The sequence below is a fragment of the Ovis canadensis genome, chromosome 12 (assembly GCF_042477335.2).
Source record: "Ovis canadensis isolate MfBH-ARS-UI-01 breed Bighorn chromosome 12, ARS-UI_OviCan_v2, whole genome shotgun sequence".
In the NCBI taxonomy this organism is placed as follows: Eukaryota; Metazoa; Chordata; class Mammalia; order Artiodactyla; family Bovidae; genus Ovis; species Ovis canadensis.
Genome location: NC_091256.1, coordinates 62,857,213 through 62,884,517, shown reverse-complemented (window position 1 = coordinate 62,884,517; position 27,305 = coordinate 62,857,213). Strand labels below are relative to the sequence as shown.

Here is a 27,305-nt window from a genome sequence, read left to right as displayed (position 1 = left end):
TGGTCAAGCTCCCGATACTCCTCATTTGCCTAAAGTGTGACTTTGGGCAAATGACCTCATCCCCTTAAGCTTCAGCTCTCTGTTCTATAAAGTGAGCATAACCAATAACCATCTGCAGGGTTAAGGATTAAATAAGATGGTGCAAGGGAAGCGGGTGGTAACTGGGTTCTTGGTCCACAGTAAATAAATGAAGAATACCACTTATTGATATACTTAGGAAGACTCATTACTGGTTCCTTAAATGCTTTTCCCTCCTCAAAATCACAAGACAGCCCCAAACTGACCTCTTTGTAGATGCTAAGGTCCTATCGAACTATTATCATGCATGTTAAGACCTGGAGAAGGGAACTGCAACCCACTCCAGCATTCTTGCCTGGAGAAGTCCATGGACAGAGAAGCCTGGCAGGCTACAGTCCCTGGGGTCTCAAAGAGTCGGCTCGACTAAAGGACTAACACACACATATGCATGAAGAAGCAGCAATGGGGAAAAAATACCCACGTGAAACCACTCTGTAGGTATACACACATGAGAATCATGTGTACCTATGAAGCTGGCAGTTTGAAACTGAACCTGATTGCAATTTCCACCAAGGTATCTGTTTTCCATCCTGGACAGGGCAGATTCCCAGTAGGAGGCGCCTTCTATCCTCAGCTAGATTCTCTGACACCTAGCCTATCAGCTTTTTTCAGCATTTGAACTTTAAAGGGCTAGACACTCGGAGAAAGGGACCCTGACCTGACCTCTCTTGGAAAGCAAAACAGTCTAAGATTGAAGGAGGAGGAGGACGGCTACCTGCGTTTAGAATCTGGCTGGGTCTCAGAAGTGCAGGTCTAGGGCAAACCTCCAGGTAGGAGGCAGAGGTGCCCTCCGAGTTGTGGTTCACCCTGCCCAGAACCAGGCCTCGGGCAGCAGCTCTGAAGATCTAAGCAGAGGCGGTCCACCCGTCTGCCACCTAGTCGGCAGGACACCAACCGGAGCGTCCATGCGCAAGTTCTCGGCAAAGCTGGACACAAGACGCCAGCTGGGAAGGCAGAAGCCAGGGTGCCCCCATCCCGGGCACGGGCTCAGGCTCCTGGAGGGGCTCCACCGCGACCAAGGCTCAAGTATGAGACCCAGAGGGCGCTCAGGGGACCCGGGGTGGGGGGTGGGGGCAGGTCGAGGGCCTGAGATGACTCTCTTTTCAAAAACTCGCTTCCTCCTTACCTACCTCCGCCCATCAGTCACCTTGCAGGGACCAGCCCTGGGAGGTGCGGGCGCCCAGACCCTGCCTGAGGGTGAAGAGGGGAGGGCAGCCTCCCCAGGAGGGGGCGGAGGCGGGGAGGCGGGGAGGCGGGGAGGCCGGCGCACCAGCTGGCCAGGTGAGCGCCCCACCTGGAAAGGCGCGGCGGGCGGGCCGGCGGAGCTGAACCTCTGCATTTGCACCGGGTCTGGCAGGGACTCCCTGGTCTCCTTAACACTTAAAACCCGGACTCCCGGCCGACACGCCCTTCCCACCCGGCGCCACACGAACGCTGCCCCGGGGGGCAGGGGCAGGCTGCTCTCTCCCCGCCATTCCGGGTTAGCCAACTGCTTGCGGTCCAACGCCCTCGGCCCGCACACCCCCAGCCGATCGGGGGAGTGGGTGTCTTCTCTTCGCTGCTGGTTTCTCGGTGCCCTGGGGCTCCAGGTGGCCCGGAGGCCCGAGGGGGAGGGTCGACTGGTGGGCGGTGCCTCCCGGGGCCGGAGGCCACTCGGGGCCGGCACCGCCCTCCGGCTCTCTCGGTCCCTCCCTCCCGCACGCCGGCGCTCGGGGGCCGCGCTTCCTGCGTCCACATCCCAGTCCGAGAGCTGGCCGCGCGCGCTCCGCCACCGTGCTCCTTCGACCGAGCCTCCCCTGATCCCGCAGCCCCAGGATCGCGGCACCCTAAGGAGGCAGCCTAGGGGAGGGGGCCGGGGTCGTGGAGCCCCCAGCCCCCGGCCGCCCGACGGAGACCAAGCTGGAAGCGCCGCCGCCCGGGTGAGTCTGCGCCTTCCGCCCCGCCGCGCCCGGCGGAGGGACTGTTCCCCACGGGGCCCCGCAGGGAGTCGACGGCTGTCCAGGTCTGTCTGTAGGGTAGTCTGAGAGCTTCCTGCCAGGGGTCTGCGGCGGAGGAACTCCGTACTCGCATTCTCTGGACCACCCGGCTCCCGGGCATCGCGCTGGGGCCAGCTGGCTTCGGCTGAGAGGAGACAGCCGGCCTCCGGGCTCCCTGTTGCGGGTGGAGGGTGGGAACAGGTGCCATCTGCCTGTCAGTTCCGAACCCGTAGCCAAAGAGGCATCTTCCCCGGGTGCTTAGGGCAGAACTTCTCACTAGGTCCCAGGACACTACTTTGGCGCTGCCCGAATGAGGCCCTTTCCCCCATCCCTTAATCCTTTTTGGAAATGGAGACTTTTAAGGGATTTAAGTTCGTGAGTGTGTGTGTTTTAGGTACTAGAGGCAAAGGGTGACGAATGGGGTGTGAAGAAACCTGTGTACCAGGTTTCTTCATCTACAAATGAAGACCCGAACGCCGGGTCTGATTAACAAGGATAATCACTTTCAGAAAGCTTTCCTAGCCGAAGGACGAAGGCGGGGAAAGCTGCACGTCCCTGCGGTTTCCCCGGTCCCGTCCGGGACTTTCCAGGTAGGTAGCAGCCCCGGGCACCTGTGCTGCGCCCAGAGAAGCCTGTGTGGTCCCGGGTCGGGTCCCTCCTGTCTTTGCCGATGGTCCAGAAGCGCGGAAACGAGGCGTGGCCAGAGCGCGGTGGGCGGGACCGGAGCCAGCCTGCTGAGCCGCAGGAGAGGGATTGGCGTCTGCGATTGCTGGCTTCTGGCTTTCGTTTTGAGGGGATCACTTGAGGATGGGTTTCCTAGTCGGCTCGGGGACCTGTGAAAGGCCTTCGCACTTTGCAGACCTCACACGGGGATCTTGACCTAGGTTGATGGGGCCAAATGCAATTGGCAGGGAATCCCTTTCCCTCCAAATGAGTCCCTCCCCAACTTGGCAGGAGTGCCGCCCAGACCGGGAGAAAACACGGAAGACAGGAGGAGGGGAGGGGGCTGACTGTGATCTGTTCCTCTAGGTGTCCTGAACTGACAGTGTTTCAATGTTTAGGGCCTCTGGAGCACGACAAAGGCCCAGGCCTGCCCCGAGGGTACAAGGCCAAGGGGCCTCAGAGAGCTCCCAGTCTAGTGAATAGTAAATGGCAAGTGTATTAAAGAGGTGGCAATATAGTCAGACCCCACCATTTCCTGGCTGTGTGACCCACAGTGGGCTGTCACAGCCTCTGTGAGCCTCAGTTTCTACACCTGTATAATGGGAATGATAACCTAGGGTGTGGGACATTCATGCCTAGCACATGGCAAGTCCTCTGTAGGAAGCTGTGGTGCCGGGTTAGGGAGGAGGAGAGGAAAGAAAGAAACTCAGGGTGAGGCATGTCAGGAGATCCTGCTAAGAAAAGAATGTTGGGATATTAAATAGTGAAGTAGAGTCTCCTGGAGAGACGGGGTAGGAAGGGTGTCTGGGGAGATGGAACAGCACAGGCAAAGGCATGGAGGTATGAAGGTGCACGGGATGTACTAGGAGGTGTTCAGGTCATGGCAGGTTTATGGGAAGATGAGGGGAAGTAAAGGGAGTGGAGGATTTGGGATGAACTGGACTGGAGAGGCAGGGCCAGGTCATCACAGGTAGGACTTTATTCAGTAGACATCTTGGAACCACAGAGGTCGACTGCATGCCTATGTGGGCTAAGCAGTGTCCTGGGTGCGCAGCATACATCACTGGACAAATTCCGTTCAAGTTCTTTAAGCAGAAGAGTGATTCAGTCCTGTTGATGCATTTGGAAGATAAACCTAGCTGTGTAGAAGTTAGGTGGGAGTTTGGAGAAGGTTGATAGGAGAGAGGAAGGAGGCTGGCCTGCAGGTTGGTGGGGGCAGAGGGAATGATAAAGGAGGCTGACCTGGAGCCCCATACAGGAGGCAGAGATTAACATGTGCTCTTAACATGTGACCACTGCTCAAGGGTGAGATTTGTGGATGTAGGGTGAGGCTCAGACTACCAGCCTGTCTCCTGCCAGAGTGAGGTGGTTCGATCTTGGCAGGGTCTAAGCTGGTCCAGTTGTGACTTTCCAGCTCTCCATCTCCAGAAGTCATGGGGCCCAGGAGTTCCTGTGTCTGTGCGAGGAATGGCAACGCTGGAAGCAGAGCCAGCAGGCCATCTGCTGTTGGCATTTACACTGGACAGCCTGCCCCTTTGGGGGACTCCTGGGTCATGGTTCTGGTAAATGTTCTTCCCTCCTTCTGTGGGGCTGGTAGTGAAGCCCTCCGAGCCCTGGGGCTGGAGAAGATTGGAGCTTCAGGACCTTTGAGTGTGGGCTTCTCATTTGAGGCACTGAAAAGGCTTTTCTTCCTAAGTGCCGGGGAAGTTCCTGAACTTCAGATGCCTTCGAGGTGAAGGGTCCGCTCTGGCTGCTGGCTTTTGCTTTCACTTTTGTTGTTTGCTCTGAATCTTAGAGGAGTTCTTTTTGCAGTTGACAGATATAAGAGTACTCTTCTTTTGATTATAAGTCTCCTTTACTTGGAAGTGGACCATGCATAGTCTTTCACCTGCCACAGGAGGACCTAGGCATATCCTCTCATTTGAGGAGAAGGGAAGGAACTCACCCAAGGGCACACAGCAAGTCAGCAGCAGAACCTGTTACCCAGGAGACTGGCCACAGTCAGGTCAAAGGCTTGTTCCAGGCCCTGGGTTAGTCCAGGTAGGAGGTTGTCTCAACATGTCTCACTCCTCCCCAGTTTGGACAGGTGGCCCTGTTTAGCCTTGCGATGCTTTTTCCTCCCTTCTGGATTGAGCCTTTGGTGCACTGGCCACCCTTGCTGGGAGCTCTGGCTCCACAAATAAACAGGTCACTTGTTTGGCTTTGCCTGCTCCAGGCCAGACTGCCCTACCCTTTGGAGACAACCCCAAGACACTGACCAGAGGCCATGCTCTGGGGGCGGGGGATTTGCTGAGAACCTCAGGCTGATTCTCAACTCCTCCCTCCTCTCGGCCCCAAGCCCTGTGTCAGGATGCTAGGCTGGGCCTCGCTTTCTACTCTGAGTTGTTTACTCAGGCGAGCAGCCCAAAGTTCCCTTATTCTCTCTTGCCCTAGATTCATCAGGCTTAGCAACCCTTAAATCTAAGCGCTGGTTCCTTTAGCTCTTAGAATATCAGAGCCAAAAGGGACCTTACAAATGGGGAAATTGAGGCCCAAGGAAGGGAAGGGACAGGCCTGAGATCAGAGCTAGGGCTAGGATTCAAGTTTCCTGATTTTGTCTTGAATGATTTTAAGGATGGTTCTTGAAGGAAAAAGAAAGAAATCAGAGCACACACCGCCTCCAAGAACCTCTCTCTCAGTGTGGAGTGTACTGCCAGGAATTTAGGGGGAGACCCACAGTCACACGTCCAGAAGGAGTAAATGCTGAGGCCGCCCAAAACAAGGAATATATGTGTCTTGACATTTTCAGGACCTATCTCTTCAAACTGACATTCACACCAGGGACTAAGCTAGTGATTATACTTACTTGCTGCTCCCTGAACCATACTTTATCATGTGCCCCTGGAGAGACAGGCTCTTAAAGTTATTTTTGCCCCCAGATTACAAAGGAAGTACATGCTTATTGTAGAAAACTTGGAAGGAATATATCACGAGGTGCTGACACCCACTGTCCATACGGTGGTGTCTTATTCAGACTTTTTTTTTTTTTTTTAGCTTGCTTGCTCTGCTATTTCATACTCTGGTTTTTCAACTCATAATTATAATGTGTACTTTTCTTGTGACAACTTTTTCACACTGGTTCTAACCTGCCAGTCTCGTGTGCTCCTACTATCTGATGGCTGGAAGGTACTTAGGAGGCCAGAATTTTGAGTTGGCTTTGACAGAGCACTCCAGTAGCCTGAATCCTATGCACACATGCATGCTCAGTTGCTGAGTTGTGGCCAACTCTTTGCTATACTATGGACTGTAGCCTGCCAGATTTTTCTGTCCATGGGATTCTCTAGGCAAGAATACCGGAGTAGGTTGCTATGCCTTCCTCTAGGGGATCTTCCCGACCCAGGAATCAAACCCGTGTCTCCTGCATTGCAGGCACGTTCTTTACCACTGAGCCCAAATTTTGTAACCGTATGCAAATTACTCACCACTGTAGGACTTCCAGGGGCCATTTCTCTGCATCACCGTGGGTGTTGGGGAAAGGGTCCTGTTTACCAGATCTAAAGCAAACATTGTCATCAAGCCTCTTAGAAATGGAGGACCTCAGTTATCAGGGTGGGGTAGGGTGGATGTGATCCACAGATTATAGGAGGGAGGGAGCTTTGTTTCTTCCAATCCTTTGCTGTGTTGGTTTCAACCTAGCTCCCACCCTGTTGTCATCACCCCTTCCCCAGATTTCCCCAGGACTAGGCACCAGGGTGGCAAGTGCAGGTCCCTAGAAAAGTCAGTATTTGGCTTGCTCGTCTCCAAGCCCTGCGTCTTGGACAGTAGGTATTTCAGTGGCAAAGATGTGCAGAAAATGTGTTACCACCAACTCAGGTGATAAGGTCAGGCACTCCACCTTGGGGACAGGATTTCCTGGCATCTCTCAGCCTCTAATAGGATCACAGCCTTACTGCATGCCTGCGTACATGCTCAGTGGTTCAGTCATATCTGACTCTTTGTGACCCCACGGACTATAGCCCACCAGGCTCCTCTGTCTGTGGAATTTTCCAGGCAAGAATACTGGAATGGGTTGCCATTTCCTACTCCTCAGGATCTTACCAATCCAGGGATCGAACCCATATCTCCTGCACTGACACTTTACCACTTAGCCACCAAGGAAGTCTAAGAGCTTTACTAATGCCAATACTAGAAGTGATCTCAATACTAGAGATCATCAATACTGGAAGTGATCTCAGAAGTTCCTTAGGCTGTGCTTACAGACTACAGGCAGCAACTTATCCGTGGGTTTGAAAATCAGTGAAATGGTTTTCCACTGTCTCTTTTGAAGTGAAATAGAAGAAAGTAAACTAGTAAGCAATGCATCTCCTGCCATGAGAAGTATTCTTCAGTGAAACTTTCATCTCAATTATTTGTAGGCAGCTAGGCAGCGGGGTAAGAGCCTCGGGCAGCACTGCTCTGGCTCACCAGTTTTTATACTGTGATCCTGGAAAACTTGGGATTCCTTGGATGGGTCCCAGAAGCAACTCAGGGGTTTATGGAGGGCCAGCTGGAAAGAAACCCTGCTTACAAATATTCCAGATATCACGGTGCAAAAATCCCTTTAAAGAGATTTTGCAACTTTAAATAAAGAAAATTGCTGCTGGTCAAGCTGCCTCGATTCTTAGAAGAAGAAACCGAGGCCAGAAAACAGAGTGGCCTTTGCGGGGCAGGTGGGCTCTCAGGCTCACTTGACAAGGGTCTCCAGATGAGGTGCGAAAGTCAGTAAAGTCAGAGCTCCTGGCTGAAGACAGGTTGGCCCTGCAGCCTGAGTCTCCTCTGAGCCACACTGGTATGTTCACTAGGAACTCACGTTTATCATAAAGCCTGTAACTGTCCGGCCAACGGTCTAGCTTAAATTGTCACAGTGCACAAAATAGGCACCTATTCAATGCCAGCATTTAAAACACATCACAGGGTTGGTTAGATAGCATTACCAGACATGAATTTGGGTAAACTCTGGGAGATAGTGAAGACAGGGAAGCCTGGCGTGCTGCAGTCTGTGGGATTGCAAAGAGTCAGACACAACTTAGTGACTAAACAACAAGGGTTCATTAAGCCTTTTGGCATTTCTTTTTTTGATGTCCCCAGAGCTTCCCTAATGGGAACATCCTATAGGCAGTGGGCCCAAGGTCACCCAGAAAATCTTGGCAGAGCCAGGATGAAAATTCACTGGATGAGTGAGGTCCTTTTAAAGATTGTGATCCTTTTTAAAGGCGTGGGTCAACGGTGGCCTGCCGTGGGGTCAGGGACACTGACTGTAGCAGTCCTGGGAGTCGTGGCATGTTGGCATAAGTCCTTTTGGAGGAGTTTGCCATTACCCCACTCCAGTATTCTTGCCTGGGAAATCCCATGAACAGAGGTGCCTGGTGGCCATTGTTCATGGGGTCACAGAAGAGGACACAAGTTAGCAACTAAACAACTTATGTGATGTATTGTTCTGGATGTCTCCAGAAGGTTCTACTGTTTCTTCTATTCAAGACCTAGAACCACATGGCTCTAATGCTTGGTGGATTTTATGTCTTTGCCGCTTTTTCTTTTTCACAGCTGGTCTAGAAGAGACAGAGTTTACTTACCTTACTCTTGGTCCACATTTTCCCCAACCACAGCCAGGCTTGTGTTGGTTAGGGTGTGGGCATGGTTTCTTGAAACTTGGGAGTGGGGGGAATATGATAAAAAAACAAAACACTCACACCTCAACTCCAAATACTCAGCTTCATTAGCTGCAGTGTGCTGGGTAAAGATATGTATGGGAGTTGCCCTTGGGTAATTGTTTTCAAACACTGACAGATGCAGATTCTACTGTGGAGGGTGGGGAGGAAGTTGTCTTTGGCTGCCACAGGCTGTCATGTAAATAAATGTACTATTAGTATTGTGTCTTGTCAAAGCTATGGTTTTTCCAGTAGTCATGTATGGATGTGAGAATTGGACCATAAAGAAAGCTGAGCGCTGAAGAATTGATGCTTTAGAACTGTGGTGTTGGAGAAGACTCTTGAGAGTCCCTTGGACTGCAAGGAGATCCAACCAGTCCATCCAACAGGAAATCAGTCCTAAATATTCATTGGAAGGACTGATGCTGAAACTTGAACTCCAATACTTCGGCCACCTGATGCGAAGAACTGACATTTGAAAAGAACTGACTCATTTCCCTGATGCAGGGAAGATTGAAGACGGGAGGAGTAGGAGACAACAGAGGATGAGTTGGTTGGATGGCATCACCAACTCAATAGACATGAGTTTGAGGAAATTCCAGGAGTTGGTGATGGACAGGGAGGCCTGGCGTGCGGCAGTCCATGGGGTCGAAAAGAGTCGGACACGACTGAGCAACTAAACTGAACTGAACCAAGTACTGTGTCTTGATCACAGAGCTGGTGGAAAACCGAAGAGGCCAGTTCTGCTCCCATAGGTAGGCCAGTCTTCCCAGGAGTCACCATTACAATTAGCTGACCAGAGAGGAGGAAACCCAAGAGCTTGAAGGAGGCAGTTTAACCCAAACTTGGAGAGTCAAGGAAGGATTTTCAGAAAGGGCCAAGTCTAAGCCGAAGCCTAGATGGGGAACAGAAGCTCAGTGGCTGTGCCTGGCGGAGGCACAGCCTATGCAAAGCCTCAGTGGCATAAAACAGTTTAATTCACATGGGCTGGCACTAAATTCACATCTAGTCAATGGGGAGGGGTGGGGAAAGCCATTTACTTGATTTCTTTCATTCATCCAGTATTTGCTGAGTTCTCTCTACAGGCCACGTGTTCAGGGATTTGGGGTGAAGTGTTCCATAAGTGACACTCACTCCCTGCTCTCCTGGAGCTTACACTTTATTGGGTGGGGGTGGGAGAGGGGTCAGTAAGTTAGGAAACAGACAAATGAAATAAACCAATAATCACATCAGGCAGGGAACTAAAATCTTTGCCACTTCACTACTGTCTGGTCTTCCCTGCTGGCTCAGATGGTAAAGAATCCGTCTGCAATGCAGGAGACCTGGTTTCAATCCCTGGGTTGGGAAGATCCCCTGAGAAGGAAGTGGCTACCTACTCCAGTATTTTTGCGTGGAGAATCCCAGGGACAGAGGAGCCTGGTGGGCTACTGTCCATAGGGTCCTAGAGAGTGAGACGAGACTGAGCGACTAACGCTTTCACTTTCACTTTTCTGTCTGCAAGATCAAGTCTGGGCTAGGCCCCTTTGCTGTCAAAGCTCTGAAGCCTGCACAGTCCCAGTGCTTTGGTCTGAAGGAACCAGGAAGCACTCCCTAACTCACTTTCCTCCTCCACCGCTGCCCATAGCCCAGACTTCGGTGGCTTTTTTGCCGGGACTGCTCTCTGTCCCAGTCAAAGCTAAAAGAGAAACTAGGGGTTGGGGGGCATTGTGCATAACCCAAGTGCACATTTCAAAACGAAGAAATTCACGTTCCTACTGACTAAATGACAGACTTGACTTGGCTCTCACCAGTGTCCCCACTGTCGCATTTCTGCATCGGGCATCTAGTCCGTGATTCCACCTTGTACTCAGTTCTCACATCTCCTTCATCTCTACTGATCTGTGACCATTTCTCAGTCTTTCCTTAAATTTCATGACCTTAAAAGCTTTGAGGAGTGCTGAACAGTGCTTTGTAGGATGTCCCTAACTTTGGATTTGTCTGATATCTTTTCATGATTAGACTGAGGTTTGAGGTTTGCAGAAAGATTCCTGCAGAGGTGAAGTGTTCTCAAGACATCATGTCAGGATTTCCATGGTATCAGCATGACTTTTGGGAAATGTTAACCATGATCATTTGGTCAAAGTGATGCATAAAAGATTTCTCCACTATAAAGTTACTCAGGCCCCTTTTAGGAAAAGGCTTTTAAAGCATTGTAGTGAGAGATAAAATTATAAAGGAATTCTAAAAAGTGATTGATAGATTTGGCTCCTAAAATTAAAAAACTTTGATACAGCAAATGTTAAACTGCTGCAATATTTGCAACACAGCCAGACAAGAGGCTGTTTTCTGGACACAGACAGGATCTTTTCTACTCAGAAAGACAAGACTAAGGGCTTCCCCAGTGCCTCAGTGGTAAAGCATCCACCTGAAATGCAGGAGATGCAGGTTCGATCCCTGGGTCAGAAAGATCCCCAGGAGTAGCAAATGGCAACCCATTCTAGTATTCTTGCCTGGAAAATCCCATGGACATAGGAGCCTGATGGGCCACCAGCCAATAGGTCTCAAAGAGTTGGACACGACTGAGTGGCTGAGCACATCCCACATAAGGAAAGGCTAAAGGCTGTAGTCAAGAAATGGAATAAAGAAGAATTGCCATTGGCCCACAAGCACATAGGAGAAAAAAGAGGAGGAAGAAGAAAAAAACACATTCAACCTCATCATATTAAGAAAAGGCTGGGACTTCCCTGGTGGCCCAGTGATTAAGAATCTGCCTTCCAATGCAGGGGATGCAGGTTCAATCCCTGGTTGGGAAACTAAAATCTCATAAGGCACAGGGCAACTAAGCCTGTGCGCCACAGCTAGAGAACCCCACTCACTGCAGCAAAGACCCAGCACAGCCAAAATTTTTTTTGAAAAAGAAAGAAAATTGCTAACTAAAACAATGCCATCTTTCACATGTAAAATTTTTACATGTTTTTAAAATTAAACAATTTTAAACTAAAAAGGGAATGCTAATGTGGGGAGGCAGTGCTTTCAGGAGCTGATGAGGGAATATAAATTGGAGGACATTCTGAAAATGCATATCAAAGCTTGAAGATACATAGCAGTTTCAATACCAGGAATTTATCTAGAGGAAAAATGATTGTATAAGAAGTTAGTTTCAACAGTTATTTTTTTTTAATAATAACAATAGAATTAGAAACCAGCTGTATGTCTGGAAGTAGAGAATTGGTTAAATAAACTAGGGGTCTGTCATGTACTGAAATAGTCCTCAACCACTAAAAATTACAGTTTAGATGAATACTGAGGATGTGCAAAAATTGTTCATTATATATCAAAAAATTTCAAGGTCACAAAGCATATTGCATTAAGATCTCATTTTTGTAAGAGAAATAAGTCTATTTGCAAATAACTCAAATCAGTAGTTAACAGAATAACATCCATTACTCAATGGATGATTTTAATTTTCTTTGTGCTAATCTAGGTTTATTCATTTTTGTTTAATAAACAAGCAGTGTTTTATGACAAGAGAAAATATTTTACTTTTACAAGTCTTATAGGGTTTTGCAGATCCTCTAAGGGTCACTCCTAGGTAAAGTACTTTGTAAGCCATAGAAAGTGAAAGTCACTCAGTCATATCTGACTCTTTGTGACGGTGGGCTATACAGTCCGTGGAATTCTCCAGGCCAGAATACTGGAGTGGGTAGCCTTTCCCTTCTCCAGGGGATCTTCCCAACCCAGGGATTGAACCTAGGTCTCCCACATTGTAGGCAGGTTCTTTACCAGCTGAGCCACAAGGGGGATTTGCAAATAGTAGCCATCATTCCAGGTGATTCTTTTCCCATTTTTAACTTTGAACATCTGGGTTTCCTTTCCTAGGCTTCAGTTCAGTTAAGCCAGCTTTTTCACTCTCCTTTTTCACTTTCATCAATAGCCTTTTTGGTTCCTCTTCACTTTCTGCCATAAGTGTGGTGTCATCTGCATATCTGAGGTTATTAATATTTCTCAGTTGTGTCCAACTCTTTGTGAACCCATGGACTGCATCATGCCAGGCTTCCCTGTCCATCACTAACTCCCAGAGCTTGCTCAAACTCATGTCCATCAAGTTGGTAATGCCATCCAACCATCTCCTCCTGCCTTCAATCTTTCCAAGCATCAGGGTCTTTTCCAATGAGTCAGTTCTCTACATCAGGTGGCCAAAGTATTGAAGTTTCAGCTTCAGCATTAATCCTTCCAGTGAATATTCAGGACTGATTTCCTTTAGGATTTACTGGTTTGATTTCCTTGCGGTCCAAGGGACTCTAAAGAGTCTTCTCCAATACCACAGTTCAAAAGCATCAATTCTTCGGCACTCAGCTTTCTTTATAGTCCAACTCTCACATCCATACATGACTAAAGTCTCTCACTGTTTCCATTCTTTCCCCATTTACTTGCCATGAAGTGATAGGACCAGATGCCATGATCTTAGTTTTTTGAATGTTAAGTTTTAAGCCAGCTTTTTCACTCTCCTCTTTCACTTTCATCAATAGCCTTTTTGGTTCTTCTTCACTTTCTGCCATAAGTGTGGTGTCATCTGCATATCTGAGGTTATTAATATTTCTGCCGTCAGTCTTGATTCCAGCTTGTGCTTTATCCAGCCCAGCATTTCGCATGATGTACTCTGCATATAAGTTAAATAAGCAGGGTGACAATATACAGCCTTGACGTACTCCTTTCCTGATTTGGAACCAGTCTGTTGTTCCATGTCCAGTTCTAATTGTTGCTTCTTGACCTGCATACAGATTTCTCAAGAGGCAGGTCAGGTGGTCTGATATTCCCAGCTCTTGAAGAATTTTTCACAGTTTGTTGTGATCCACACAGTCAAAGGCTTTGATGTAGTCAATAAAGCAGAAATAGATGTTTTTCTGGAACTCTCTTGCTTTTTCAATGATCCAGCGGATGTTGGCAATTTGTTCTCTGGTTCCTCTGCCTTTTCTAAAACCAGCTTGAACATCTGGAAGTTCATGGTTCACGTACTGTTGAAGCCCGGGTTGGAGAATTTTGAGCATTACTTCGCTAGCATGCAAGATGAGTGCAATTGTGCAGGAGGCTTAGGAAGCTGAGATAGGAGTTAGGCGGGAACCGCAGCAGCTCACTCATCTGTGAGTATGAAAGCTGTCTGTTCTAGGCTGAATGTCTGTGTTCCCCCAAAATTCACATGTTGAAGCCTTAACCCCCAATGTGATGGTATTAGAAAACAGGGCTTATGGGAGATGATTAGCTTTTGATTAGGCCATGAGTGAGACTGTCCTCCTGGGATTAGTGCCCTTACATGAAGAGAAAGAGAGAGATCTCCTGGAAAAGCCATATGAGGACACAGTGAGAAGGCTGCCATCCACAAGCCAGGAAGTGGGTCCTCAGCAGACATAAAATCTGCTGACACCTAATGAAATATTAATAGCAGCCTCCTCTGCAATGTGGAACATTAATGACCTGGGTTGAATACCCAGTAGAAACAATTTGCCATCTCTCCTTGACTGATACTTTGCATTATCCCCCAACTGATGTGGATTCAGCTCTGCCAGGAAGTAAGTTGACTTTTCCCTGCTGACCACCTCCCCCTTCCCTGTGTCACAGAAGAGGAAGTAACGATGGCTTATATATATAGTTCCTAACTTAAATAACTTTTTACTAACTTTTTAATTAGCAGTTAATTAGAAAATATTTTTATATATGATTTTAAAAGTCGAACAGTGTAGAACCATAGCCAATGAAAAAATGTAAATCTCCCTCTCATCCCAGACCCTTGATCCCTTTTCCCAAAAAGAACCATGGTTCATAATTTCTTATATATGGTTCCAGAAATTTTCTATGCATATAATGATGCTTGTAAAGGCACTTTTTGGATATTCTCCTGGAAATCAAACAATAAAACATTATAGTTGTCTGGATCATTTTGAAATTGTTGGGTAATGTTAGACTTGTAATAACTCATATCATGATCCTCAGAAGAGGGTTAAGGACCCACTAACCACCTGAAATTTCCTGTCAGACCTTCCATCTCTGCATTTTTTGTGGGAGGTCAGTAGCTTCCATAAGATTTTTTAAAGGGGTCTATGTACCAAAATAGGGGGGGTGGGGAGAAGCATGGCCAGTGGTATAAGAGAAACAACCTTTTACAGATAAACAGAAGATAATGGGGGATACAAGTTCTGAATTCATGGATCATTGGTGATTAACTTTGTGATTGGAAACTGATGGAGCCATAGGTTGAACAGGGAAGTGTGCCTGGCTGAGCCACCAGGGATGAAATTTGAGGAGTTCTTCAGCCCTGAGTGTTACTGCTAACTCATCGCATGTGGGGAAGTTAATGACTGAGGCTTTAGAACACTTCTATGCTCTTGTCCAGTTACTCAGAACTGGACTGAAGTTGTCCAGCTACTGGGAAATTCTCATGGACAGGAGCAAGACAAAGTGCTTCCTAACAGAGAGTTTCAGGCTGAAAAATAATTCAAAATGAGTTTAGGGAAATTCCTGGGAGGCAGAGCCATATCCAGTGGGTCATGAAAGTCCCAAATGTTTGGGGAAATATCCTTCATGGGGTCAATATCCTTGATGGAGTTGCGGGGGTGGGGGATGGTAGGGAGGGTAACCAAGTTTTACATCACCCCCATTTTGGGTTGGCAGGCTGACTGGCCAGAAGGTCTGACCTTACAAGGTATTTCTAATATTAGTTTAAATGTTTGTAGCAATTGCTCCAGACACTTTTGTAAGCATTTTTCATGTATTAACCCCTAACTCCTTGATCCTCGTAATAGTTCTACAACATGGGGAAACTGAGGTTGGAGTATGCCAGCTACTGTGCAAACAACCCCACATTTCACCAGCTTAAGAGACTTAGTAGGTCAGGACCTAATATGTTGGGTGGGCGACTTAAGATCCACCAAGTCATTCAGGGCTGCCTGGGACTCCCCATCTTGCTGGGTTGCCACCTTGACAGTTTCAGCTGAAATGTCCCTGTTTCTGAGAGATCTTCGTACATCACCTTGCCTGAAGCACCGTGTTCCCCCTTTACTGAGTGACTGAACTGAATTCAACTGAACAACAAAAGACAGAAGGTAGGGGTGAAAATGACTTCCTCAAGACATGTGTAAGTGGCCAGTTGCAGTTGGCTGAGACCAGTGCCTCCCATCAATGGCTCAGAGGAGAGCTGCTTCCTGCTGGCTGTAGGGGAGGGGAATCAGCTGGATGTGGGAAAGAGGCGTGGCCTTCCTGGTTAGCTGGAGGGAGGGGAGGAAGCCAAGGGCCAGAGTCTCAGTGTGCAGAGGCTGGGAGACAGACCCATGTGACGTGAAGGCTGACATCAGGACTGTTTCCCTTGGATGTATCCCTGACGTTGCACTGATCTTGATCCTGCTAGAGAACAGGTTTTTAATCCATGCTGGTACCACGGGTGCCTGGTACAGAGCCCTGCACCCAAGGCTCATTCATTCAGGAACACCAGGAGTAAGGTTGAGTAAGCATGAGGCAGTCCACACCTTCCCAGGAGTTTGGACTTTGTCCTGTAGGCTATGAGGGGACTCCTTTGATGTTTTGACCGACACAATGGCTGGAGGGCTGTGTGGCTGCACTTATAGGCTGAGAAAGCCTTAGAGAAGCAGGTTTTTAGTAAGTCTCAAAATCAGCCAGTCCTGAGAAATAGAAGGGGAAGGTGGGTGGGGCAGGAAGAATCACTGCAAAGAGAGGCTTTGAGAAAAAAAAAAAGAAACAAGTTTGGGAACCAAGGGAATGTGAAAGTGGGCCTTGAGAGTGTCAGGCCAGAGATAAGGCAGCAGGGAGTGGTGGGGATTGTGGCAAAGCACAAGGCAGGCCCCTTGCCTAGGAGACAGCTGCAACTCAGCACCAGCTGCCTGTTACATGTGAGAATCAGGCCCAGGGTTGCCAGGTTTTCAAGTTTTATGTATGAGATCACCATGTTCTCAATATTGGCAGCTACTCTATAATATATAAAATAAATAAAACTTCACTGGCCAAATAAGACATATCGGTGGGCCAGATATAGGCCCACCCCCACCCCCCAGGTGGCCAGTTTGAGACCTAGGTGTGTGTGTGGGTTGGGAATGGAGTGAGGAGGGGAGAGAAGGCTCAAGGACACTGACATTTCCAGCCCAAGTCACTGGGAGAATGGTGGCCTTTCACACTGTAATGAGGAAGTCTGGAGGTGAAGTCCATGGGGAAGGACTGAAACAGGAGGGAAGCAGGCAGGGTACAACCTTTGAAAGAATGATATAGGCCGAGGATACAGCACAAACTGATTAGAATTGAATGGGTCCACGATGGCAGACAAGTCAACTCCTCAGGACACACTCACCGTAACACATCAGCAAGCTAAATGACATATCCAGAGGCGCCATGGCAGTTCTAAGACCAACCATCAAAGACCAAAAAGTGAACAGTGCCCAATTCCTGGGAGTCTCTGCCCCTTCCCCAAAACAGCTGGAATAATCCTCCCATTCATTAGCTTGTGAAATTACCCAGCCCATAGAAGCTAACTTCACCACGTTTTGTGGCTGCATTCTCTCTCTGGGACAGCCCTCACTCTTGTCTGTGAAGAGTGTTTCTCTCCATGAAAAGGCAAAAAGATATGACACTGGAAGATGAGCCCCCCAGGTTGGTAGGTGTCCAATGTGCTACTGGGAAGAGCAGAGAAATTCCAGAAGGAATGAAGAGGCTGAGCCAAAGCAGAAATGATGCCCAGTTGAGGATGTGTCTGGTGGTGAAAGTAAAGTCCAATGCTGTAAAGAACAGTATTGCATAGGAATTTGGAATGTTAGGTCCATGAATCAAGGTAAATTGGATGTGGTCAAACAGGAGATGGCTAAGTGAACATTGACATTTGAAGAATCAGTGAACTGAAATGGATGGGAATGGGCAAATTTAATCCAGATGACCATTATATCTACTATTGTGAGCAAGAATCTCTTAGAAGGAATGGAGTAGCCTTCATAGTCAACAAAAGAGTCGAAAATGCAATACTTGGGTGCAGTCTCAAAAATGACAGAATGATCTCATTTGTTTCCAAGGCAAACCATTCAACATCATAGTAATCCAAGTCTGTGCCACAAGAAGCTGAAATTGAACAGTTCTATGAAGACCTACAAGACCTTCTAGAACTAACACCGGATAAAGATGTCCTTTTCATCACAGGGGACTAGAATGCAAAAGTAGGAAGTCAAGAGATACCTGGAGTAACAGGCAAATTTGACCTTAGGGAACAAAATGAAGCAAAGCAAAGGCTAACAGAGTTCTGCCAGAAAATGCACTGGTCATAGCAAACACCCTCTTCCAACAACACGAGAGATAACTCTGTATGTGGACATCACCAGATGGTCAATATCGAAATCAGATTGATTATATTCTCTGTAACCAAAGATGGAGAAGCTCTATGTAGTCAGGAAAAGCAAGACCAGGAGCTGACTGTGGCTCAGATCGTGAAAACCTTATTGCAAAATTCAGACTTAAAGTGTAGAAAATGGGCTTCCCTGGTAGCTCAGCTGGTTAAGAATCCACCTGCAATGCAGGCCCAGTTTAGTTCCTGGGTCAGGAAGATGCCCTGGAGAAGAGATAGGCTACCCACTCAATATTCTTGGGCTTCCCTGGTGGCTCAGATGGTAAAGAATTCACCTACAATGCGGGAAACCTGGGTTCAGTCCCGGGGTCAGGAAAATCCCTGGAGGGGGCAAGGCAACTCACTCCAGTATTCTTGCCTGGAAAATCCCCATGAACAGAGGAGCCTGGCAGGCTATAACCATGGGGTTGCAAAGAGTCGGACATGACTAAGTGACTAAGCACAGCACAGGGAAAACCATTTGGCCGTTCAGGTATGACCTAAGTCAAATCCTTTATGATTATACAGTGGAAGCAACAAATAGATTCAGGGGATTAGATCTGATAGAGTGCTTGAAGAACTATGGGAGGTTTGTAACATTATACAGGAGATAGTGACCGAAACCATCCCCAAGAAAAAGAAATGCAAGGCAAAACTGTTGTCTGAGGAGGCCTTACAAATAGCTGAGAAAAGAAGAGAAGCGAAAAGCAAAGGAAAAAGGGAAAGATATACCCAGCCAAATGCGGAATTCCAGAGAAGAGCAAGGAGAAATAAGAAAGCCTTCTTAAGTGAACAATGCAGAGAAATAGAGGAAAACAATAGAATGGTAAAGACTAGAGATCTCTTCAAGAAAATTAGAGATACCAAGGGAACATTTCATGCAAAGATGGCACAGTAAAGGACAGAAACAATAAGGACCTAACAGAAGCAGAGGAGATTAAGAAGACGTGGCAAGAATACACAGAAGAACTGTACAAAATAGGTCTTAATGACCCAGATAACCATGATATTGTGGTCAAGGCCAGTCTTATTCTAATCCCAAAGAAGGGCAATGCCAAAGAATGTTCAAACTACTGTGCAATTGCACTCATTTTACATGCTAGCAAAGTAATGCTCAAAATCCTCCACGCTAGGCTTCAACAGTATGTGAATCAAGAACTTCCAGATGTTCAAGCTGGATTTAGAAAAGGCATAAGAACCAGAGATCAAACTGCCAACATCTGTTAGATCGTAGGAAAAGCAAAAGAATTCCAGAAAAATTTCTGCTTCTTTGACTACGCTAAAGCCTTTGTGTGGATCACAACAAACTGTGGAAAATTCTTAAGGAGATGGGACTACCAGACCACCTGACCTGCCTCCTGAGAAACTGTATGCAGGTCAAGAAGCAACTGTTAGAACTGGACATGGAAAAATGGACTGGTTCAAAAACTGAGAAAGGAATAAGTCAAGGTTATGTATTGTCACTCTGCTTATTTAACTTACATGCAGAGTACATCATAAGAAATGCTGGGTGAATCATAACCTGGAATCAAGATTGCCAGGAGAAATATCAGTAATGTCAGATATGCAGATGATACCACTTTAATGGCAGAAAGCGAAGAGGAACTAAACAGCCTGTTGATGAAGGTGAAAGAGGAGAGTGAAAAAGCTGGTTTAAAACTCAACATTCAGAAAGCTAAGATCATGGCATTTGGTCCCATCACTTCATGGCAAATAGATGGGAAAACAATGGAAACAATGACAGACTTTATTTTCTTGAGCTCCAAATATACTGCAGATGGTGACTGCTGCCGTGAAATTAGAAGACATTTGCTCCTTGGAAGAAAAGCTATGATAAACCTAGACAGCATATTAAAAAGTAGAGACATCACTTTGTCTACAAAGGTCCGTATAGTCAAAGCTATGGTTTTTCCAGTAGTCATGTATGGATATGAAATTTGGGCCATAAAGAAGGCTGAGCGCCTCAGAATTGATACTTTGGAACTGTACTGCTAGAGAAGACTCTTGAGAGTCCTTTGTACTGCAGGGAGATCAAATTGGTCAATCCTAAAGGAAATCAACCCTAGATATTCATTGGAAGGACTGGTGCTAACGGTCCAATACTTTGGCTACCTGATGCAAAGGACCAACTTACTGGAAAAGACCCTGATGCTGGAAAAGATTGAAGGCAGGAGGTGAAGGGAATGACAGAGGATGAGATGCTTGGATGACATCCTAGACTCAATGGACACGAGTTTGAGCGAACCCCGGGAGATGGTGAAGGACCGGGAGTCCTGGCGTGTTACAGTCATGGTGTCACCGAGAGTGGAACACGACTTAGTGACTGAACAACAATAGTAGCACATCAGCAAGCTAAATCACACACCCAGAGGCACCATTACAGTTCTCAGACCATCAAAGACCAAAAAGTGGGTGGTGGCCCCATTCCTGGAAATCTTCACTCCTTCCCCCAAACAGCTGGAATAATCCTTTCACTCATTAGCCTATGAAATTACCCAGCACAGAAAAGCTGACCACACCACATTTCGAGGCTGCACTCACCCTCTGGGACGGCCTACACTCTTGTCTATTAAGTGTGAAGAGTACTGAAATAGTTGTTTGCTGGCAACCCTCATTCCCCAGGACCCCAGTGTCCTCTCCTGGAATAAGGGGCTCGCATGGGGTGCACACAGGGTCCTTCCTGGTTCCCTTCATCCCATCTGAGCCTCGTGAATTCTCCCCTCCCCCAGTGGGGCTGCCCCCTCAGCCACCTAGAGTGGTGGCACACCCTCAACATCCAGAAGAAACTCCCTTCACTACTGGGGACTCAGCCTTCCTGGAGGGGTCCTGAGGAACAGTGAGTGGCCTCCTCCTGGTTCAGTGCAGCCAGAGAACATCCTGAGGCTGTGGACACCAGTTCCAGGTAGTTTTGTGTGACAAGGGCCTTGTCTTCATGGAACTTCTGGCCTCTGGCAGGATGAAAGGTGCCATAGGCTTCTCAGGACTATCACCAGATGACAGTGTTTGTGGTAACATTTATTGACTACTTATTGAGTTGGCCAAAAGGTTCGTTTGCTTTTTTCTGGAAGATGGCTCTAGCAGCGTTTAGTTGTCTTTGACTTCATTCGAAATAATTGTTAGATTGCATTGTGACCACTCTCATATCAGCGTGCATTAAAAAAAAAAAAACTTATCAAAACTGGTGAATGTTTGCTTAGTTGTTTTAATATTGAAAATGGGTGGGCGGAGCAACATTTTTGGCATACTTGGCTTTATTATGTCAGAAAAGGTCAAAACAAAACTGAAAGGCAAAGAAAGTTTTTGTGCAATATATGGAGAAGTTGCTGTGACGGATTGAACATGTCAGAAGTGGTTTGTGAAGTTTCATGTTGGCGATTTCTCACTAGATGATGCTCTATGGTTGGATAGACCAGATGAAGTTGATAGCGATCAAATCGAGACATTAATTGAGAACAATCAATGTTACACCACATAGGAAATAGCTGACATACTCAAAATGTCCAAAGCAAGCCTTGAAAATCATTTGCACTGAGCTTAGTTATATTAATCAATTTGATGTTTGGGTTCCACGTAAGTTAAATGAAAAAACCCTTTTTGATCATATTTCTACATGCAATTCTCTACTTATTAATAATGTGCCAAAAATGTTCCATTTTTAAGATGAATTTTGACAGGCAATGAAAAGTGGATACTGTACAATAATGTGGAAAGGAAGAGATTGAGGGGCAAGTGATATGAACCCCCATCCACACCAAAAGTTGGTCTTCTTCCAGAGGAGGTGATCTTGTATATAGGTGGGACTGGGAGTCCACTATTATGAGCTCCTTCCAGGAAACCAAATGATTAATTCAAACAAGTATTGCTTCCAATTAGACCAACTGAAAGCAGAACTCGATGAAAAGCATCTGGAATTAGTCAACAGAAAACACGTAATCCTCCACCAGGATAATGCAAAACCACATGTTTCTTTGATGACCAGGCAAACACTTGAGCTTGACTGGGAAGTTCTGATTCATCACACTGAAATTCACCAGACATTGCACTTTCAGATTTCCATTTATTGTGGTCTTTACAAAATTCTCTTACTGGAACAATATTTTAATTCCTTGGAAGACTGTAAGAGGCACCTGGAACAGTTCTTTGTTCAAAAAGAAAGCTTTGGAAAGATGGAATTGTGAAGTTGCCTGAAAAATGGCAGAAGGTAGTGGATACTTTTGGAGAAGGAAATGGCAACCCACTCCAGTGTTCTTGCCTGGAGAATCCCAGGGACAGGGGAGCCTGGTGGGCTGTTGTCTCTGGGGTCACACAGGGTCAGACACGACTGAAGCGACTTAGCAGCAGCAGCAGTGGATACTTTTGAACTGTGGTGTTGGACAAGACTCTTGAAGGAGATCAAACCAGTCAGTCTTAAAGGAAATCAGTCCTGAATATTCACTGAAAGGACTGATGCTGAAGCTGAAGCTCCAGTACTTTGGCCACCAGATATGAAGAACTGACTCATTGGAAAAGACCCTCGTGCCTGGAAAGATTGAAGGCAGGAGGAGAAGGGGACAACAGAGGATGAGATGGTTGGATGGCATCACCCCCTTGATGGACATGAGCTTGAGCAAGCTTCGGGATTTGGTGATGGACAGGGAAGCCTGGTGTGCTGCAGTCCATGGGGTCACAAAGAATTGGACATAACTGAGCAACTGAACTGAACTGAGTGGATACTTAAATCCCATGACAATACACTAAAGGTTGTTCTATTATGATGCCCACTTCACAGATGAGTAAACTGAGACTCAGTTAAGTAGCTTGCTCCCCTCCCTCCCTGGGTTGCAGAAGCTGGGGCCCCCTGACTCTCAGGAGACCTCACTGTTCAGCTCTAGAGAGCTAAGCACATGGATTATTATTGTGGACAAGGTGGATTCAAGCTGAGATCCAGTGGAGGGAGAAAATACTTGGAAGGAACAGCCAGGTACACAAGACAGCCTTGTCTTCTGTGCCCACATTCTGTGCACTGGGGAGTATTTCTCAGTTGTCAGCAGTCACCCACTGCATCCCTGAACCTAAGATAGAAGCAAGGTAAAGTCCTAGTACTGCATCAGTACCAACTGATGGTGGTAAATGCCCCACACACTTGAGCTCATGACTTCCTCTGGCAGCTCCAGTAGACAGACACACTTTTTATTATTCCCCTCTTACGACTTTGAGCTTCCCTGGTGGCTCAGACAGTAAAGAATCTGCCTGCAATACAGGAGACCCGGGTTCAATCCCTGGGTCAGGAAGATCCCTTGGAGAAGGAAACGGCAACCCTTGCCAGTACTCTTGCCTGGGAAATCCTATGGACAGAGGAGCCTGGCCGGCTACAATCCATGGGGTCATAAAAAAGTTGGATATGACTTAGCAACTAAACAACAGCAACCACACGATGGACTTCTGCGCGAAGGAAAGGAACCAAATGAACTACAGACACAGACGACACGGTGGATGAACAAAGAAGCAGACAGGGCACACGCTCTCTTGGCTCATTTAGGTAAATTTCTAGTGCAGGCAGAACTAACGTGTAGTGACAGAATGAGATTACCTGGGCCAGGGGTTGACCAGAGGAAAGCGCACACAGGGAGCTTTCTGGGAATGGCTTGTGTCTTGATCCCAGCGGTAGTTACATGGACAGATGTTGTTAAAACATATCAAACTGTACACTAAGACCTATGCCATCTACGAGATGCCTACGAGTTATACTTTAAGTAATCAAGTAAATGAGCAGATGCCTCCACCCCAGCCCTGGCAACTCAGAGTCAGCGGTCTTGAGTGGGGTCCCGGGGTACCTGGCACAGACAGCCTCAGCCCTGGGTGGGCACCCTGGACTTTCATTGCTGAAGTCTCTTCTGACCAGAACAGTTGAGTCTTAGAAGATGTTGAGCATTTACTGTTGGTCTGTTTCTAAGCATAAACCTAACTCAGTCAAAGTCTGGTCCTGGGGCTGACTCCTGATAGTTGGCAAGACCAGCTCTAAGCCCTGCACAAAGCACCCTCAGTCGCCGGACTGATCCTGGCTGTGTGCCAGGCATCACAGGGTCTGCCGTACGGGGACAAGAGGGCGGGACTCCTGCACAGGGCGGCAGACATCTGCCTGGTGCTGGACAGCAGGCAGAACTAGACAGGCCTTCTCTGGGTTCTGTCTCCCTGCCCGCCAGAAAAATCATGACTTTGGCTGTGTGTTGAGGAGCTGTTGTGTTATACCCAACAGCTGAATTTTGTAAGAGGCTGCTCTTAGGATGTTTCTTAGGTGCCTCAGCTCAGAGGCAGCCTGGCTTAGGTCCCACATCTCCATAATTAGCTATGTCTTTGTGCAAGTCACTCAACTCTCTCTGCTCCTCATCTGTGAAATGAAGAAGATGGCAGTGCTTCATGGTACCTTGAGCAGGGGAAGCATAGTAAATGTTGACTTACAACTATTATTGCCAAACTTGATGCTTATAATAACCTGTGGGTATAGGTGCTATTCGTATGCCCATTTTACAGAGCCAAAACTGAGAGCTCAAGTCAGTCTGCCATCAGACTTTTGGGGATCGGTGCAGAAGCATCCCCCCTCCTCCATCCTGGAATGAGACTCCATCGCTGGTTAAACAAGACATGTGTCCTCCTTCAGGAAGGTTGTGTGTACTGGTTCTGAAAGGGGGTTCACATCGTGGCTCGAGCAGCTGTGGAATGCTGGGCAAGCTGCTTAACCGCCTCAGTTTCCTCATCTCTAGAATGGGAGTGCTAATCCTGGCCTTAAAAGGCTGCTGTGAGGATGAAATGAGTCAGAATGTGTGTGCCACCCAGAATAGCACCCTGCACGTGGTCAGCCCGTCAGCCCGGCCAGCTTTATTTACCGCCACTGTGAGAGCACGCACGTCTCTCCAGGGCAGCCTGTGGCAACAGGGGGAGTCAAAAGCCTTTTGAGCCACATGCAGGGAATCTGAGGTTCTGTGGTTGAACCCTCTCATGGATTTTCTCATTTTAAATACTCAAAGCCTTGTTCCCAGCCTTGTCCCATGGGTCCTAACCCTCATGTTTACTCCACTGGAAGAGACTCAGGGCTGACAGTCACCATCATGTCTAAATGGACGGTGACAGGCTTCTCTCCTCACTGACGCTGGTTCTCAGATTCGGGGATGGGGTGGTAGCAGGTGCTGGACGGCACTGAGCTCAAGGTGAACAGACAACCCTTTTGTTCATTGACTTTGTGGATTTTTTTTTTTTTTTTTGCCTGCATCTTGGGAACCGCAGTGTGGGTTTCTCAAGCTGTTCTGTTTTCTTTGGGTTGAAACAAAATAAAAGGCAGACCATTAAACCAGAACATCCCGACGCCTGCACGAGACTCCGAGGACTGGTTTACATTGAAAAATGTGTGACCTCACTAAACTGAGAGCAGAGGGGCCACACAGCGCAGTGCATCTCTTCTGAATTCTAACCCCTGTTCTCTTCTTGGCCTGAAGAGAAGCCAGTCTGCCTCTCAGAGCCTCAGTTTCCTCATCTATTAAATGGGTACACTTGTGGCACCCACGTCCTGAGGCTGCTGTGAGATCAGGCTGTCAAGGTCTTAGCACAGTGCCTGGCGCACAGTACAGACTCAACAAGCATGGGCCAAAGGGATTATCGATTTGCCAGCCCCACTCTGGGTTGAACTGTTCAAATTCTGGATATCTCACCAACTGGCTGTGTGACCTTGGGCTAATTACTTCACCTCTCTGAACTTCAGGTTCTTAGCAAAAGTGAGACCTCATGATACCTATGTAAAAGCTTGTCCTGAGGACTAAATTAAGGAAGATAACTCCTAAAGGCAGCCTGGCACTGTCCTTAGGATATTCAAGTAATTGTGCTGACCATGCAGTGCTGGGGGTACATGGCCTTGACTTTCAGGGAGGTTGAACAAAGTCATAAGCATCCCCCAGCGATGCTGGGGTACCTGGTCCAGCCCCAAGTGAGAAGGAACTTGATTGATGCTTCTTAGAGTGAGGGAGAGGCCAGGCACAAAGGGCCTGAGAAAAACACTAATCTCCAGGGATGAACATCAGTTACTTACCAGGTGGTGGTGAGGGGTAAAGAAGCTCCAGACAGAGGGCACGGAAATAGCAACTGTTCTTTAGCTTGAGTGGGCACTGGGTCTTCTGTGTCAGGCTTGTTTCTGGATGCATGTCTGGAAGTAAAATGTTTTATAGCAGCAGTCTTTGAGAACATATGGATAGACAGAACTTGGTTACGTGGATTCTGAATACAAAGATGTCATTTACCCAAAAAGCACATGAAGGAAATAGGATTCCCCAAAAGCAGAATTCTTTACTTTATAGAAGCACTCAAGGAAATTCTTCCCCATGTCAAGCGCCTCTAGTGGATGTAAAATGTGATTTGACTTATGAATAAGAGGGCAGGATTGTGCAGTGGTAGCAGGCATAGTCACAGGGTCAGATTTCCCAGGTGGAACCCCTACTCTGCCGGTTACCACCCAGGAGACCATGCGTCATGTGTGTCCGCTTCCTCATCTGCAAGATGGGTATTATCATAAATAACACCTATTTCACCTTATCGGTTTCAGGAGAAATAAACCTGATAACCCATGTGAAGAAAAGTTAATGACACATAGTAGGGGCACGATACTTGTGGCTATTATTAATTCCAGAAATATTTACAGAGCATCTGCTATGTGCCTGGTGCTCTCTGCCCTGTGTCTGCCCTCGTGGAGCTTATTCTAGGGTGTGGCATATGGTTCAGGTGGAGGGAAAAGTCAGGCAAAACATAACCTAAACAAACAAGATGAATGCAGGTTGCCATCATAGCTATTTCCCAAACCAGCAGGAAGCTAAGATTAAGATGCAGGATCATGTAGGGCAAGTACTTGCACACATTTGACTTGGAACACCTCAGTGTGATAGCGATATTTAAGTGACAGATGAGAAGGAGCCAGGGCTGAGGGGCAGAGTGGTTGGAACACGGGGTGGGGGCGAGGAGCAGCCTGGAGCAGCTCTTCACAGACTTGAGATGCACCTTGCGCCACCTGTGGACATGCAGGTACTGCTCCCGCGGGCCCAGGTGGACCTGAGGTTCAGCTTCGCTAACCAACTCCAGGGCCTCCAAGACTGCTGGTCCACGGACCACACTGTGGCTGGGACCGGAAGACAGAGGGAGCCAGGATCCAGGTGGCAGAGCACCCAGAAGGCCAGTGGGGAGCTTGGATTTCATTCCCGAAGACAGTAGGAAGGCAGGCAGGAGAGTGACGTGGCTGAAGGACACTTCCAGAAGCTCATTTTGGCTGCTGTGCGGAGAAGACTTGCTGGGGTCAGCAAGTCTTCCCCATCTATTTCCCATGAAGTGATGGGACCAGATGCCATGATCTTCGTTTTCTGAATGTTGAGCTTTAAGCCAACTTTTTTGCTCTCCTCTTTCACTTTCATCAAGAGGCTTTTTAGCTCCTCTTCACTTTCTGCCATAAGGGTGGTGTCATCTGCATATCTGAAGTTATTGATATTCCTCCCAGCAATCTTGATTCCAGCTTGTGTTTCTTCCAGTCCAGCGTTTCTCATGATGTATTCTGCATAGAAGTTAAAT

General features: G+C 47.5%; 1 protein-coding gene across 2 annotated transcripts in view; it reads left to right on the top strand.

Annotated features, from left to right (window-relative positions):
• Window positions 1-714: 714 nt before the first annotated feature.
• Window positions 715-27,305, top strand: part of TMEM51 (transmembrane protein 51) — a 57,081-nt gene continuing 30,490 nt past the window's right edge. Inside the window, exon 1 of one of the 2 annotated variants that reach the window (XM_069546032.1) lies at window positions 715-1,104. The gene's annotated coding sequence lies outside the window, so the exon portion shown is untranslated. Of the gene's footprint in view, window positions 1,105-1,310; window positions 1,998-27,305 lie in introns of those variants that run through there. The other variant, XM_069546031.1, reaches the window with a different exon arrangement.